Source organism: Ambystoma mexicanum, chromosome 3q (assembly GCF_040938575.1).
Source record: "Ambystoma mexicanum isolate Mex_15411 chromosome 3q, UKY_AmexF1_1, whole genome shotgun sequence".
NCBI lineage: Eukaryota > Metazoa > Chordata > Amphibia > Caudata > Ambystomatidae > Ambystoma > Ambystoma mexicanum.
Genome location: NC_090926.1, coordinates 145,220,434 through 145,236,885, shown reverse-complemented (window position 1 = coordinate 145,236,885; position 16,452 = coordinate 145,220,434). Strand labels below are relative to the sequence as shown.

General features: G+C 44.7%; 1 protein-coding gene across 2 annotated transcripts in view; it reads right to left on the bottom strand.

The window, feature by feature from the left end:
• The window catches only part of SPRYD3 (SPRY domain containing 3), a 450,311-nt gene that overhangs the window by 273,248 nt on the left and 160,611 nt on the right, over nucleotides 1-16,452 (bottom strand). The gene's annotated exons all lie outside the window — the stretch shown is intronic.

Below are 16,452 nucleotides of genomic sequence, written 5' to 3'. Positions count from 1 at the left end.
ACACAGTCCATGAGTTCCTAATACAGTTCATGATTTGCTTTGTCTCATCAGAAAGCGTGGATTCCATTTTCCTAGCTTTCTTTCAGCATCCCGGAAATATCCTACAGAGTTGGATTGGGAAAAGGTGTTACAAGGAAGGGGGTAACGTGTCTCAACCCTCAGCATCCCACTTCCTCTCCCCGAAAACTACTCATCCAGGTGATCCTCCCCCAGTGGTCCGCCCCCATGAATCCAATTGCGATGGCTGTGTCCTGGCCACCTGGATGAAACATCCCCGAGGACCAGTAAGTGGGAGGCCTTCAGGTTTCTCACAGGGGCCTTTTCTCAGGGGTAACTGTCACTATACCAACCACAGGGGCCACAAACGTTCAAATATTCAAGCCTTTGAATGCAACATTTGAAAGCGGACTCTCCAGCCAATGTAAATGCTACAATTACATTAATTTTAAAAAAATGGTTACATTTGCAACTGAAATTGAAACCCAGCTAAACATATGTGGTGCATGAAATAGGAATGTAACTTCTTCAGGCAGGGATTCTTCCAACTTCTAAGCACTGTGATTATTATCATATTAAGCAATAGTCAGTCTACCGACCTCTGAAGAATGAAAGGCAAACCTGGTCCAGCCAGCATTAGACAATGAAATTAGATATAGAATAATAATATATAATCAATTTAGCATTGCGGACTTACCTCTGAGCACTATCTCATCTCAACACTAGCATACCATTAAGTAGTATTAGCTTCGGGAACTGAGGAGTTTCATTAAGCATTCAAAAGACAGTTCTGCTATCAAATCTCAAAACAGATAATTCAATTCATGTCATGTTTGCTTTACTGTGTAATTGACCAGGTTTGATTGTGTCTTCAAAATGACCAAAATATATATAAAATATAAAAATAAAAAGAAATTAAATGTACAGACCTTTCTAAAGGAATAGTGAAATGTAAGTTGAGTTTAGTAGTCGCCTGAATAATATTAAAATCCCATACTGAAACATTGAAGGCTGCTTTAGGAAGTAAAAAAGGCTTTAAACATGTGTAGGAACTGATACAAAAGAATGTGTTCCAAGGGTGAATTCCTACTACATGCATGTTATCTGATTGTGGTTGCACTGTGTGTGTCTATGGCAGTGGTATTCAAACTTTTTTTATGACATCACCCACCCCCCCACCTCCGGCCTCCCCGCCCGGATTAAGAAAGAATATTGCTTTTGGGCCCACCTAGATGTAATTTCTGCTTATATTTTCTATTAGAATCAGTTACCGTACTCCCTTTGGAAACAGCCTCACGCCCCACCCCCCCCAGTGGGGCCAGCCCCACAGTTTAAGGAACACTCGTTTATGGTGCTGCTGACTATATTAAAAAGACATTTGCGTTTTTGCTGTGCCTTTACGTCCCTTTGTTGAAGTAATGAACTGTGTTGAATAGCAGATTGAGAATTTCATTTTGGTAATGTTCAAACCTGCCTTACTACGATGACATGATTTGTAATTATGGTTTACTGAATTCCTACCATGTGGAGTGTTCCTCATTCCAGAATCAGTCAGTATATGCATTTGGAGACATTGCTCCTAATGCTATAGAAGTTCTACCTGTTTGGCGCTTCCACTGCAGTGGTCCATACTGTTTCTGTTCCATGTGGTTGATGTTCCCACTGCTGTGGTTCTTCTGTACTTTTTCTATGTGAGGGGAGCTTGGATTGTTGAGGCCCACGCTGTGTATGTTCTTTATTCTGGGAGTTTGAACTGGGAGGCCTATGCTGTTCCTATTCTATGCGACTGTAGCTTGCATTGCTGAGGGCCTTCATTTACGTGTTAGATGTGGGGGAGCTTGCACTGCTCCATCGCATTAAGTTCCTGCTCTATGCAATTGGGACTTGCAAGACTGTGACCCGACAGTTATCAGTTTTCTGTGTTGTCATCTCGCACTGTTGAGACCCATGACCTTCATTTGCCATTTGAGGAAAGCATGATCTATTAAAGGTCCAGCCCCAGTTCCTTTCCTGTTCTTTATGTCTCCACAGATAAATTATTTATTATCTGATCTTTGTTTGGGTTGGAGTTTGAAGTGATTGCCCTAAGCCTTTAAATTGGAAGAAACAAGGTTAACCTTTGTTCTTCTTATACAATATATGGAACTCTTTTTCGTAAAATGGAGTTGTGTGTTCGGTTAGGTTTTAATTTGGTCTTTTTTATTTATTATGTTTTTCAGAAAATATTGTTTACATTCATTTTTGGATGGTGTTATAAGAATGAAATAAGAACAAGCCTGGATACCATATCATTATACATGTTTTTAAATGTATATTGGCGTTATATGCTCCCTTCTTTTGTCCCGAGGAAGACGAACATCAGTTGGTGATTGAAAAACTAGATGTTTTAATCGTCGAAACTACTATGAAAGGATATTCGGTTATAGGATCGATATCTATTTTTTTCCGATACCTGTAGTTGACACCTAGCACTTTGACTTTTAGCACACTTATTAAGCACTTTATAGATACGCAGAGGACAACATATATGTCCCATACAGGAAACAAGAAAAATATGGGAAGTAGTTGCCTCTCAATGATTACCATAGTATCCATTACGGTGATAGCTTTTTTGCACTAAAAAATACATATAATAAACAAAAAAAGTATTTTTAGATAAAAAAAAACGTTTTACTGGATTTGTGCCAAACCGGATTGTTTTTAGTATTACTGTGCGTTTGTATAAATGATATAAAGAACATTGGTTATGTTTTATGATTCCATGTTAATGATATTAATAAAATTAGGAAATGTATTGATTATAATGTTTCATGACCTAGCACAATCTTGTTACTAGTGTGAGTCCTTCCTATTGCAAATTAGATTCTGAGTTGTACCGTGAGACATCACCTTGTGTTTATGTTCTATTAAAGGTCCATGACATACCTTTTCTATAACCGGAGAGGAGTGTGCACTCCGGCAGCCTACATTGTACCTGTTCTATGTGAGGGGAGCTTCCACTGCGGAGACACATTGTGCCTCTGTTCTATCGGTAGGAATCTTCTACTTTTGCAGTGCTATTGTCCTGATTCACCTTTTCAGTTTGTGTGATAGAAGCTAACAAATCTGTTACTCAAGCTGACCAGAACTGTGTGAGCGAATAATTGAAAAACGTGTGCTGTTGTACCTTTTCTTTGCACTTAAAGCGGGCCCATTGCATTACAGCTAATCTGTTCCACTTGTGGCATGGCGTTTGTGTTACTACACCTGTGCCTTACATGTTAATTGTGAAACAAAGATGTTTTTCTGCCATTATGTGGACCCCTGTACATGATGAGGATTTCAATATAGTTTTATCTTTTTACATGCGTTGCCTGAATGACCCAGGCTTTTCTACTCTTTTGTGAAGGAGGAAAGTCATTTGTACTCTCTTGAAATTGCATTTACTCTCAAAGTATAAAAACAGGGAGTAAAACACTCTTACCTCAGAATCTTATCTGGAACACTGGCTGAAACTCTAAGAGTAGCTCTCTTCTTTCCATTCTCTGTAATTCTCTTTCGTGACCTCGATTTTCAGTTGCCCCAACCCAAATGTCTTCCACTCTGTCCCTGTCTTTTTCAAGCGTGGTCACTAAGGCCTTCTTTTCAGACTCCACTGCATTTGCGGTAGCCTGCTGGACTCATCAATGACCAGGATAGGAGAGAGATAAGGGGGCAAGGGAAAAGGTATACTCAGATGATAAACTCCTCCTATGTGAAGAACTGGTCTTGGAATTGGAAATAGCCTGTATGAGATCAGTCTTTGTACAGATGAACCCAGTTCCCAGTCCAAAACCAATTCTCTTAGCTTTTCAATTTTGAATTTCTTCAGGAATTATACAGTGGGCACCTTGCTTTCTAGGTTCTACTATCAAGGTAGGCAATTTCTTCTGCAACACTTTCTATGAAGCTCCGTCACAGGTATTCACTACTTTGTGTTTACGGAACCCTGAAAACCAGTACCCCACCACTGAGCACCACAAAGCAGTCAAGAAGGGTTTTTGGTATGTCTTTTTTCCTTATGTACCAGGGATTTTCTTAAGTTCCAGCAGGCTCTCCAAGTGGTAAAAAGGCAGTGCAGACCAAGCTTAAACACCCCACTTACCACTTCAGAGTTAATGGGTACAGTACTGAGAGTGTTGCTTCCAGCCCACAAAATTACCTCCTGATATGAGAGCAACCAGCTTACCCAGCTCTTATTCTGGGGCCTACCGGCAACATTCTAATGAGGCCCATTGGCTGGTAACAAACCTGAATTTTGCTCAGGGCAAGACACCTTTCTCTAATCCTGAGAACCTTGAGGGTGGGTCAGAAACCAGCCAGAGATACTACTTGGGCAAGAGGCTGCAAGTGGCTTTCGCGTTTTGATTAGCTTCTTTTTTCTTTATACATTGGAGGGTTAGAATCGGGCTAGATAGGGTTTCCTTTGAGACAGCGGACAAAATTTGTAACATCCTGACATGCGCCATTTTGCCTTTCCTTTTCTTAGCATAGGGATCCAAGTTATATGGCTAGTCTAAGGTTTTGGAAATACAATAAAACAATTACTGACTCAAACCACAACGAGCTGCCCGTCTCCTAATTCTGACTTACCACAATGTTCATAATGATGTTAGGAGCCTTAGAGGGGAAATAAAATTATACTCTGGCACCCTTGATGATGCAGAAGGAAGAATTTCTTGTCTTGAAGGCAGAATGGAGGGGATGGAAAATCTTCAGACTAGACCATTTGGGCTAGAAGTGGCCATCACGATTCTTACGAATCATAGAATATGCAATAATGTCAGATTTGTGGTCTACCTGACAAGTTAGGAGATGATCCAGTTATAATGGTACAATGGTTGTTAAAATATCTCCTTCAATGCACCAATACAACAAAGTAAAGGAACAATCATTGTCCGTTCATAATATGTTTATCAAGACTTCAACATGCTATAATGATTCTTCGACAAGAAAGGACTTTTTGACTTTTATATATCACCTGGCTTTTCAGAAGAAACTATGGCCAAGAGAAAAGGTTTCTTGAGTTTAGACCTACTCGAAGGAAGAAAGGTTTCAGATTTGGTATCCTAGATCCGGCAATGATTATTACTACCCTTCATGTTGAAGAATGTTCTGAATCAGAGGAAATTGCGGTCTTTCTTCGGTCCTTGGAGTTGGAGGATAGGAATGTAGCTGGTCCAGCAAACTCATTGCAGATATAGTATTTTCTTCTGCACAAAAATCTGCAGACACCAACCAAGAGGAAAGATGGAGTAGGGATACTTTCCAAAAGATTAGTTCTCCTAGAGACAGGAAGGACTTGCTGATGCAGCTGGTTCAACATGTCAGTCTGATAAATGTGGATGTAGCTCCAGCATTTGTTAGAGAATCAGAATGTTTATTTCTTGGGTTCTGTGACAATCAAACTTGTTCAGTGTCTACAATTATTATATCATTCTCCTGATGTTGTCGCTAATGACTCATTAAACTGCTGTTTTTGTGCGAAAGAGCAAATCTAAAAAAGAATATTCTTTGGCCCAATCAGTGCTCCAGGTAAGATTTTGAAGTGGAAGTATTTTACTCCCTATTTTTGAAAGTTGGGAGTAAAATGTGTATGCCTTTCCCAATGGGAGTATTTTATAAGCAAGTAAAAATGTATTTTGTATTGTAAAATAAAATACTTTTATAATATTTCTTTGTGCCTACTTACTTGCAGATTAAAAGATATATGTTTATCTCTTCGGCTCAGGCAGTAATAATAATTGTTCCTTCCTTTTGTACGATGTGCACTAATGGTCCATACATATCCATGGAACTGGGTAGGGCGGGGGTTGGACGGGAACAGGGACACAAGCTCTGATGTCTGTTTCCTAATTTTTGTTGGGAGTATTCTTACTCCCTACTTTTTGGGAGTATTTGCCTTTTTTTTACCCTTTGTTGTTTACAATATTCAGTGAGTATACGTGGCTGATACACCTCTTATCTGTAGGGCTCGGCCAATTGTAACAAAGGTTCCCAATCAAAATCATCATGGACATGAACAGGTACAGTCTCCTGAGAACAAGCGGGATGACAGGGATCGGCAGGAAGGCATAGAGGAGGTTGAACGTCCATTCGATTGTCGGTGCGTCCCGTAGAGCAGTCGAGGGAATTCCCTGGGGCATCACTTACAGTTCCTGTTGATGCTGCAAGTGAAGAGGTCCACCTTAGGGTTCCCCCAACCAGAAGAAAATGTTCCAAAACTTCCTGACAGAGCTCCCACTCGTGGGAAGCCGAAGTCTGTCTGCTCAAGGAATCCGCAAAGACGTTCTCTGTCCCGGGGAGATGAGCTGCCGGGAGAGACAGATCATCCTCCAGAGCCCAGAACCACAGACTCGTTGCGTCTCTGCACAGAGGCAAGGACCCTACACCACCTTGCTTGTTGAGGTAGTGCATGGCTACTGTTTGTCTGTCAGGACTAGCACATTCCTGCCCTGTACCAAGAGAAGCAACCTGGGCCAGTCTGATTGCTCTCAATTCTAGCAAGTTGATGTGTTCTCAAGACTCTACCACCCACTGTCAGGGTTTACAGGTGAGCACCCTAGCCTTTCAAAGATGCAATTTTTACTACAGTTGAGCTTGCAGAAGTTGCGCTGATGTGCACCCCTGAAATATACCATTGACAGCGGAAAGGCTACACAAGCAACCGCATGTGCAGCTCGGCCTCCGGCACGACAAGAATGCAGGAGGCCATGAGGCTCAGCAAGCACAGGCAGGCAGAGGCCAAAAACATTTCCAGTGATTGGAGGACATGAACCATCTGGAAGATGCTTGCCACGCGGCCCCTGGGAGGAAAAGCCCTTCCCTGGCCAGTGTCAAACACCGCCCCCATAAATCGAACAGGACTGGGACAGCAAAACCTGAGACTTCTTGAAGTTCAGGGAGAAGCCCAAGCTGTGCAACAGACTGCGCTTACGGAACCAATATGCCAGTGCCTGATCTGGAGAGCAAGCATGAACGAGTCAGTCGTCCAGGTAAGGAAAACATAATGCCTTCTCTCCTGGGGCAAGCTGCTACCACTGCCAGCAGCTTGGTGAAGACTCTGGCAGCCGAACATATATCGAATCGCAGGACACTGAACGGATAGTGGCTATGGACCACAACAAATCGCAGATACTTCCTGTGTTTTAATTGAATCGGCACATGAAAGAAGGCATCCTGGAGATCAACTGATACCAACTAGTCCTGCAGGTTGAGGGCTCAGAGGATCAGGCCCAATTAAACCATCTTATCCTTGCTCAGGATGCCACAGATCCAGTATATGATGTACGTCCCAATCTGTGCATGGTACCTAGAACTCCAACGTGAGTTAGAATTGTGAATAAAGAAATGTCGGATCTGTGAGTGCCGGCCTGTGGCTTTTTTTGTTACTAGGTCCCGGGCGATAGCTAGGACTGAAGTGGGTTTCTTCTAGATCTCCAACACCGGGGCCTTTACTGCTGAGTTGAAGTGCAGTAAGATCACCCTCTGAGTGGCTTTGTCCAGAATATCCAGCAGCTTAAACTGAACCGTCGGTCGGGAAGGGGCTGACAAACCCAAGATCTCCACAACCTTTGCCATCAGGTGTTGGAAGGAAGTCCCGTGGATTCCCTGGAATTGGAGTAGGTAACATGCCAAACTGTGGAGAGGAGTCAAAACCACTTGCCTCTTGCAAATTGGAAGGTTAGCTCCATTAGATCTATATCTTCCCCATAAAACTCCTCAGGGAAATCTTTGACTTCCAGAGAGCGTAACGATTCCAGCCCAAAAGGGAAGGGATCAGCCTCTTCATCAAAGATGTCCCCCATCTTGGACATACATTTTCCCATAGGAAGCAGAACATATTCCCCAGGAGCCTTGACGGCGGAGGTGCCATGGAAGAGGGAGCTTGCACCGAGTGACCAACGCTGGAAGGCAGAGCGGTTCGGTGCAAAACAGACCTTCACCCAGGCGAGCTGTGGACGAGACTAATAGGCGCGAGGTCTTGATCCTGTGCAGGGTCGCTAGCAAATAGTCTGAGCGCGGTAGGCCCTGACAGAGCCACCAAAGCTGAAGTCGTTGATGCCAGGGCTTTGGCAAAGATGTCACAAATCTTAAGCCTAAATGCCTCAAATTCCACCAACATGGAGAATTAGGTTGGGAATGTTACCTGTGGTGTCGGGTCCTCAGAGTCGTCCCTGGTGCAGAGACTCCTCTTCTTTGAAGAAGAGTGGTGCTGAAAGGAATTGCTGAGTGTGCAGACCTCTTGCAGTGTTTCTTCTTCTTTCAGACAGGGCCCTGGAGGTTGAAAGAAAAGTATTCTATCCGTACGACAAAGTGTTTAACATCGCCAGACGCGCTAAAGGGAACTCGGACATCATATCTTACCCATATTTCCCTCATAATCCCAATCAATGTGTGGCACAGTGTATTAAGGAGTATGAGCAAGTATCAGTGCCAGATTGTGTGGCTTGCCCTAGTTGGGATTATTTTGGTTACTTTAATGTGGATTCATTTTGGTTCACTGTTCAAGTTGCTAAAAAGAAGAGGAAGGGGCCCGGACATGACATGGGAAAGTCTGGAGGGTCCTCATTAGCTGGATTCTGAAGAGGAAACTACTGGAAGAGGGAAGGACTCATGAGAGAGAGTTTTCCCCCCAGACAGTTTCCAGTGTATTTGAAGTGATTAGAAAAAAATGTTAGTGTTTAAAAGTTGTTTATGGAAATTTGGTTCTAAGATTTGAAAGCTTCTGATGGTAGCATTAAATGAGTTTAAGCATAATACTTGTCTCTGTGTCTTTAATAGAATCAAGACTCGCTGTGATGCCTGGGTAATCTTCATTGTGAACATTGTGTCCATGTTACTAATTGTGCAGGGGGGCCGAAACTGTTGCAGGAGAATTGGATCTGAGGGGACGGGAGTACCGAGCGGGTGGGGCAGTGGGGGTACCGAGCAGGTGGGGCGGTGGGGGAAATGTACTCCCGATCAGCTCACTGAAGAGAATATCGAGGAGGAGCAGCAAAGGCACGAGTGACGGGTGGACGGGGCAAGTGGGAACATAAGAGCAATGATCGAAAATTTGAGAAGTTTACTCTTTTAGTTTGACAGATGTGGAGCTAGTTTGAGCAAGGAGTTTGGGGGTGGAGGGTCGGGATTGCCTCGTGGTCCAGCGCACGGCCTATGATGATATGGCCTATGGGGGGGGGTGTGCAGGGAGTGGGGGTACAGGGGTTTTGGGTTGTTTTGTTTTCTTTATCTTCATTTGTATGCTGATCACCTTCCATTTCAGCAAACTCTATGGAGACAGGATGGAAATGAAAGCAATTTGAGGTGTTTTTACCAATATATCAATGCATGGCAACAAGGGGGTGGGGGAGATTCCAGTGGTGTGAGCCAACTTAATTTGCCAAATGGCTGGTCATGAGGTTAACCTAATAATTGGCTCTCTCAACTTCCGGGGGTGTCAACTCTCCCACTAAACGCTCTTTTGCTCGTTTGTGAATTCCTACACTCACGCCTCAATGTGCTTTGCTTACAAGAGACCCATTGGGTGAGGGGTAAGGAACCTAAGCTGAAATCGAAATCAGGGTAAGAGGTTATTTGCGCTTCTCAAACGACAAAAAGAGGCGCATTGCGCTCCTTGTATCTATTAGAATTAGACTAGTGGTGGAGAAGGTACTCAGACCGCTATATGTTTGTAATAATAAAGTTGCTTGGGACAACCCGAAATGCTGAGATCGGCTTATTGACTCAAAGGGTGTGTTGTGGGCCCCTCACTGGTGAGAGGGAACTTCAATATGGTGCTTGACCCCCTTAGAGATAGGAAGCGGATTAAGAACATCCCTGTAACTACCTCACAGAGAAGCAAATGATTCAACCAGATTAAGAACTAGGCCTGACTGATTCACTGATCCCCCTTTTCAACGGGGCCCCTTCGTCCACCTTCTACTGTCAGAAAGATGACACCTATTCTAGAATGTATTTTATATTGGTGGATGTCACCTTAAAAGGAAATGTCAGTGGAACCAGTACCGTGGTCAGACCACGATTTGATTTCTGTTATCTGGGCACCTTGCTGACTCGCAGCAACTTGGGTAGATGGAGTTTTAACAACTTCCTACTCAAAGATAGGGCACAGCACAGTCTGTATTGACTGCAATTAAGGACTATTTTGAGTTTAATGACCAGTGAGTTATTGTTTTCTGTGGTAAGGCTTTAAAGCAACATTGAGGGGGTCCTAATAAGGATTGACCAGTGAGTTATTGTTTTCTGTGGTAAGGCTTTAAAGCAACATTGAGGGGGTCCTAATAAGGATAGGGGCACACAAGAAGCGGGAAAGACAGCGAGTAGAAAAAGAGTAGTAGAAAAAGAGTTAAGGGGGGAAATAGAGTTTACAACCAGGACGACACCATGGTGGCAGTGTTTCTCCTGTCCAGGTGGCCCTTCTGGTTCAGGATACGGACAAGAAGCCACTGTAACACAGAAGTACCACAAGAAGGGCGATAAGGCATACAAGATCTTGGCATGGAAATTAAGGAAGGAGCATAATCTAAAATGGTAATGGGCATATGAGGTCGGAATGATGCAATGGTTAGAGATACTGAAGGAATTCCAGGATTATTATCACCAGCACTATACGTCGGAGTAGGTGGGTGACGGGTTCCACATCAACAACATTCTCAATTCAGTCTCTATCCCAGGCCTCTACAGGGAAATGGATTGAAGAGATAGAGGAACCAATTATGGACGAGAAGTAGTCTACACAATTAAGAGCACGAAGATGGATAGATGTAAACATGTTGGTCAGAGTGTTGGGAGAAGAGGATTGAGAGCTCTCTTCTGTCCCCAATTCACCGCAATCAGGTAGGGTTCATAACGGGGAAGCAAGGTTCGGATAATATACAGAAAACTATAGACCTTATGCATGTGGCACAGAGAACGGGACTAGATGCAGCATTGGTCTCTAAATTCGGAGAAGGGCTTCGATAGAGTGGAATGGCTCTACCTTTCAAAAGTTCATGAAAATGGGATTTGGAAAGAACGTCCTAAACTGGGTTAAGGCCCTTTATAGTTCACCGAGGGCGAGAATTCAAGTTAACGGCTCTTTGAGAGACCCGATAGTCTTGTCCAGGGGGCTGAGGCAGGACCGTCGGCTCTCCCCTCTGTTGTATGCCATATCAATGGAACCCTTGGTGATATTAATACGAATCAACCACAGTATAGGGGGGGGGGGGGAAATCAGCTGCGGGGGGACAGAATTTAAATTGTCATTATTCGCAGACGATATGACAATGCATTACTTACCGTAAAAGCATTTCTGATGGTTGTATCTGCTTAGATTCACATGCTGTGCATAGTCCGACATCCAGTGGTCACTGCGGAGTATTGCATTTTGTTTTTCGCAAATTGTTTCATTTGTTCACTTTTCTGGGCTAAATATTAACGTTTGTAAATCAAACTTCATGCCAATCCTAGCAGTGGGACCTTGTTTGGACGTGACCAATAGCTTATGGGGGAGGAAGGTAGAGAAACTCTCAATCTCATACCTGGGGATTTGTCTCTTTGGGTTCTATTCATTTTGATCCCATGCTCGAAAATGTTAAAAAGGTTCTTATCCGGTGGTCTGCAACAGTACTATCTTTGTACGGCCGAATAATCTTGATAAAGATGAAAGTCCTTCCCAGTCTCCTGTGTCTCTTTACGTCTCTCCCCACGGTCCTTCTTGATAGCTACTTCAGGGAACTTGCAAGGAGCCCTGACTCGATTCATCTGGCAAAAGAAGGTTCCAAGAATAAAACATTTGACTTCCACATTACCCAGGCACTGGGGGGGGATTTGGCTTGCCTGACTTCTACTTATATTATAAATGATTATAAGGCTTCTCAGCTACGAGTCCTGGCACACGAGGGATGACTTGGGGAACTATTGGACTCAATTAGAGGACTGGTTGTGGTCTCCGACGAATCAAATCCCTAAAACATTGACTGCCCACCTGGCAAAGGGAATACTATGGCCCCTCTGGAAACAGAACTGTGTCGATCAGGACTTGTCCTCATAGCCGTCGCCTCGGACGTCGGTGTGGGGCCCACCTCAGAACCTAACACAGCATGGTTTTCGCTGCTCACACAAGTGGTTGGACAGGGGTCTGGAAAGAATAGGGCAGCTATTTTTACAGTGGTCCTTCATGGACTACGAGGCGCTGCAGGGATTATTGGGGCGTGACTCAATTTCGATCTTCGAGTACTTGAGACTGAAGGGCATATTCACAGACAAAAAATGGTAGTAATACTTAACTAGGGACTTGAATCCCTTTGAGAAAGCGATTGCGTCCACCACAGAGAAGAGAGGCATACTCTAAACAATCTACAAAGTCCGGATTACCTCATAGATAGGACAGAGATTTAAAACGCATTGGGGCAATCTGGTGGGTGAAATGATTGAGGAAATTTGGAGGAGAGTCTTTACAACCACCTTTCATGGCAACCCATTTACTGTCTCCATTGAACATCATTTTAAAATGCTACATGGCTGGCGTCGGGACCCAATCAAACTCTCCAAGAGGTTCCAGGATTCATTCCCTTTGTGTCCAAGGGCATGTGGTCAGATTGGATCTCGATTCCACGTGTGGCGGCACTGGCCGATAATACAGACTTACTGGGGCGAAGTCCTGAACTGAATTAAGGATCTTACAGGGGAAGGACTGACTATGGACCCGCTGCAACTGTTAGGAATAACCCAATAACCCCTATGGGTAGTGATGAATTCAGACTCCTAAGGATATGTGGGGCAATGCTAAGGGCAGGGAGGATAGCGGCGGCCAGAAATTGAACACCCCTAGAAGGGAGGAGTGGGAGCATAATGTTTGGGAGATGTTTATAATGGAAAAACGTACAGCCATTGTCAACGATCACATGGGGTTGTTTCAGGAAGAATGGGGTACGTTGATTAGAAGATGGGAACTTGACACAATGGGCGATGATTCCAGGGAAGATGCCCAGGGAAACTAGGAGCCAGCGCCGTCTGAGGCGGGTGGGCGGATGGGATGAGCGTAGGGTAAGGGCGGGTAGGATCCGTGAATGGCAGAAATGTTGAGTGACATTTCACCCCAACCTGGTTGAAATAGTGTAGAAGGGGGGTGGAGGTCCCCTAATGCCAATGTAGATCCTGGGCATTATCGAACAATATAGTTTGCACTGGATTATGTACTACTCCTTAGGAAGACAAACCAATGTAATTCCTGATGTATGACATTGTGTTCACCGTTTTGATTTCTTTTGCTGTCACAACCTGGGGGGGGGGGGAATTGGCGGGTGACGCTATTGTGGGGTATTATGGAGATCTTACATTGTGTGTGTTGTAAAAACCTCAAAAATGTGTTTTTTAAGAAAACATGTATATGTGAGATTTACTTTGTGCATTTGGCAATGTTTATAAAGAAGCTAAAGGCACATCTAGAACACATTTCAAGGGTTCCATGTGATAATATCCCTGCAACAATGTCGCGCATTCAAGAATGGTTCCTTTTATTGCAGAGAAATTACCATATGCAACCGGGACACCCCCACAAACCCTGCTCCCATTTACCCCATATATTGTCCCCATAAATAATGTTGCCTATGCCATTTCCCAGCGACTATATGTATGGCAACATTATTTTTGGTGATATTACCTGAGACCATTTCAAGCACAATAGATCATAAACAATGATCCAAAAATTCACTTTTGTCACTCGAGTGACAGTTACATTTGCGATATGCTATGTACGAGCCTCTGGCATCCTAGAGGTAGCTCCAGTTTACTGGCTGTAGCCCAATACCCAGAAGGTGGTTTTAGCTCGTGCTTATCAAATCTCAATTTCATGGATACCATAGAAGCTAATTGACATATCCCTTCCTTGATGTAAATAACTCTGTGGTCTCCTGCTTTTCATCTTAAAGCATGGTGTCCTGGCATAAAGCCAACTATTTTCAAATGATTTTTAATGAGTCCAGTTTCCCACAGATACCCAGGTGAACATCTCTTGAACTGCTATCAAGAAAGGTCCAGATGTGATTTTATTTTATCAGATGCATTCTATCATTAGGACCCATGTGCTTAAACTGGATCTAGCAAAAGCCAGGTCTTAAATGTCAATTGAAAATGTACTTGTAGGAGCTAATTGCAGCTGACATGGAACTACTTGTGATACTCTACCACTGGCATAACCAGCCTCTTCCAATTCAGGACTTTTACTTTAAGGCAGAGTAACCCATTGGAAAGTCACTGTTACCATTCCCGAGCATTTTCTACTGACTCCAGTTGCTGAGGTTTTAATGGTGGTTTTTGCCAGCACCCATGCACTGCACCTCCCTTCCTCTCCCTGACCAAAAATCTGCAGACAGCGCCATGAAAGCGCTACTCGCTCCCTTGCTAATCACTACCATTTACTCCCTCACTCTTTTTCACCCTCCTTTCTGTCAACTCTTTCACTTGCTCCCTCTTTCCCTCACTCCTCAACACACCTTTTTGCCTAAACTCCTCATAAACCTTCTTTGCACTTCCTATACAAAAGCCAAATGTTACCCCAAGCCCAAATAGGGCCCTTGACAGATAGAGGGTTAGGTTATGGAAAATTATATAAATAAATATATAAGAAAAGAAAAGACACAAGAAAGGGATTAAAAGCTTTTATTTAATGGGTGTGCTTACTGAAGAACTTACCTGACTGTACCACGTTCCCCATCATGGCGGGCATATAGAACCTTGGGACTGAGGGACCATGGGCAGGCCTCCCCTGCCCCGGACCCGGACTAGACTTACCTGAAGAGGAAGATAGTTGAAAAGTTGATAGTGAAGGAAGTAGTTGAAGAGGATAGAATGAGAAAAAACATAAGGAAAGGGGAAAGGAAAGACAGAGAAGGGAAAAAGCAGAACAGTGTTGCCTGGGAGGAGGGCGGGGGAGTCGTTGCAGCCTCGAGCGCCCCCCCTCCAGGGCCTCTTGAGTTTGTCAAGCTGGGCTGCGTCTGTTAGCTGGAGCCCGGCATGAATGCAAAGCCACGGGCAGCATGTGTGGTGCAGCCTGGGTGAAGAATAACATCCGTGCCTGGGGCTCTGTGTGCGGGCAGTCCCTAAGCGAGCGTGTCCTGGGAGGCAGTGCCCACCCGCTGTGCAACCTGGGCGGGCCAGAAGAAATAAAGGTCCCGGCCGGCGAGTGCGGTACGGCCCGGATGAAGATAACACCACAGCCCGGGGCCACGTGTCACTGTGATCCGAACCAGAGCGTGGCCTGAGGGGAATGGTCTGCCCGGGCAGACCGAAGAAGGTGGAATTCCAGGGCCGTGTGTCACGCGGCGGCCCGGGTGAAGGAATAGTGGCGGCTTGATGAAGTAAGTCCACCCACGCTGGGAAGGGTGGCAAAGACAGAAGTGGCAGCCCCGAAGGCTCGCACGAGGCTGCCAGGTGCCTCCTGTACACTGCCCGCTCTGCCCAAGGCCAGACGGGGAGAGCAGGGGGAAAAAAGACTTACCTGGGAGCCTGGCCACATTGTGTCTGATGTGGCCGGTGACTTTAAGGCCCGGCCCAGGTAGGCAAGGCCGTGGCGGGGCCCAAGTTGCAGGACAGCACAGAAAACAAAGGGCTCCCAAAGCCCTAGGACTATTTATGCTATGTGAATGCACCGCCACAGAGGAAACACAGGCTTCCAAAGCCCAATTAGTGTAAGTAAACAATCACCACCACAGATGAAATGGAGGATAAGGGCTGCCTCACAAGAGGAGGAAGCACTCCCAGTGCTCTACATGGATTCAGGGTGTTCAACCCCCATTTAGTGAGAACACCACCGCAACAGAGGAAATAAAGGCTCCCAAAGCATTTTTAAGGCACAGGGCTGCCAAAGCCCCAAGGAAACATCCCACATACCCGTGGAAGCCACCCACAGCAGAGCGGGGAAGAAATGGAAGCACTGGCGAGAGCAAGACTGACCTAGGACAAAGGACAAACAAGGTACTGTGATTTGGGGCCATAGTTTCCGTTTAGTGCAGACTGCAGCTCCTTAAAGGTTTAGGGTAGACTCAAGCAGGGAATGGTCAGATGTGAAAGGGGCGGATGGAGTTGGAAGTACATTGCTCACAGGAGGTGGGTATAGGCACTTGCTCAAAGCTCATTTAGTGATGGGTTTGCGCAAAGAGTAGCTCTTGCTCTGATAAATGCTATTTCAAACAACGAAGGAGGATTTGAATTGGAGCAGACCTGGTTACGAAAGTGAGTTTTATATAAAAGCCCAGAAGGGTACCAAAATTCCCCTCCGGTGTACTGTGCCTCATTTAAGATCTGAACTCAGTATTGTGTGTGGCCCATCTCCTGAACTAACATCCATTTTATTCACATGTTGTCCAGCGCCTCACCAGAGCAGCTGGTCTAGGATCGTGGGGTGGTGCAAGTGGGATCTGTTCCTGGCCTGGAGTATTTAAAAATAAATAA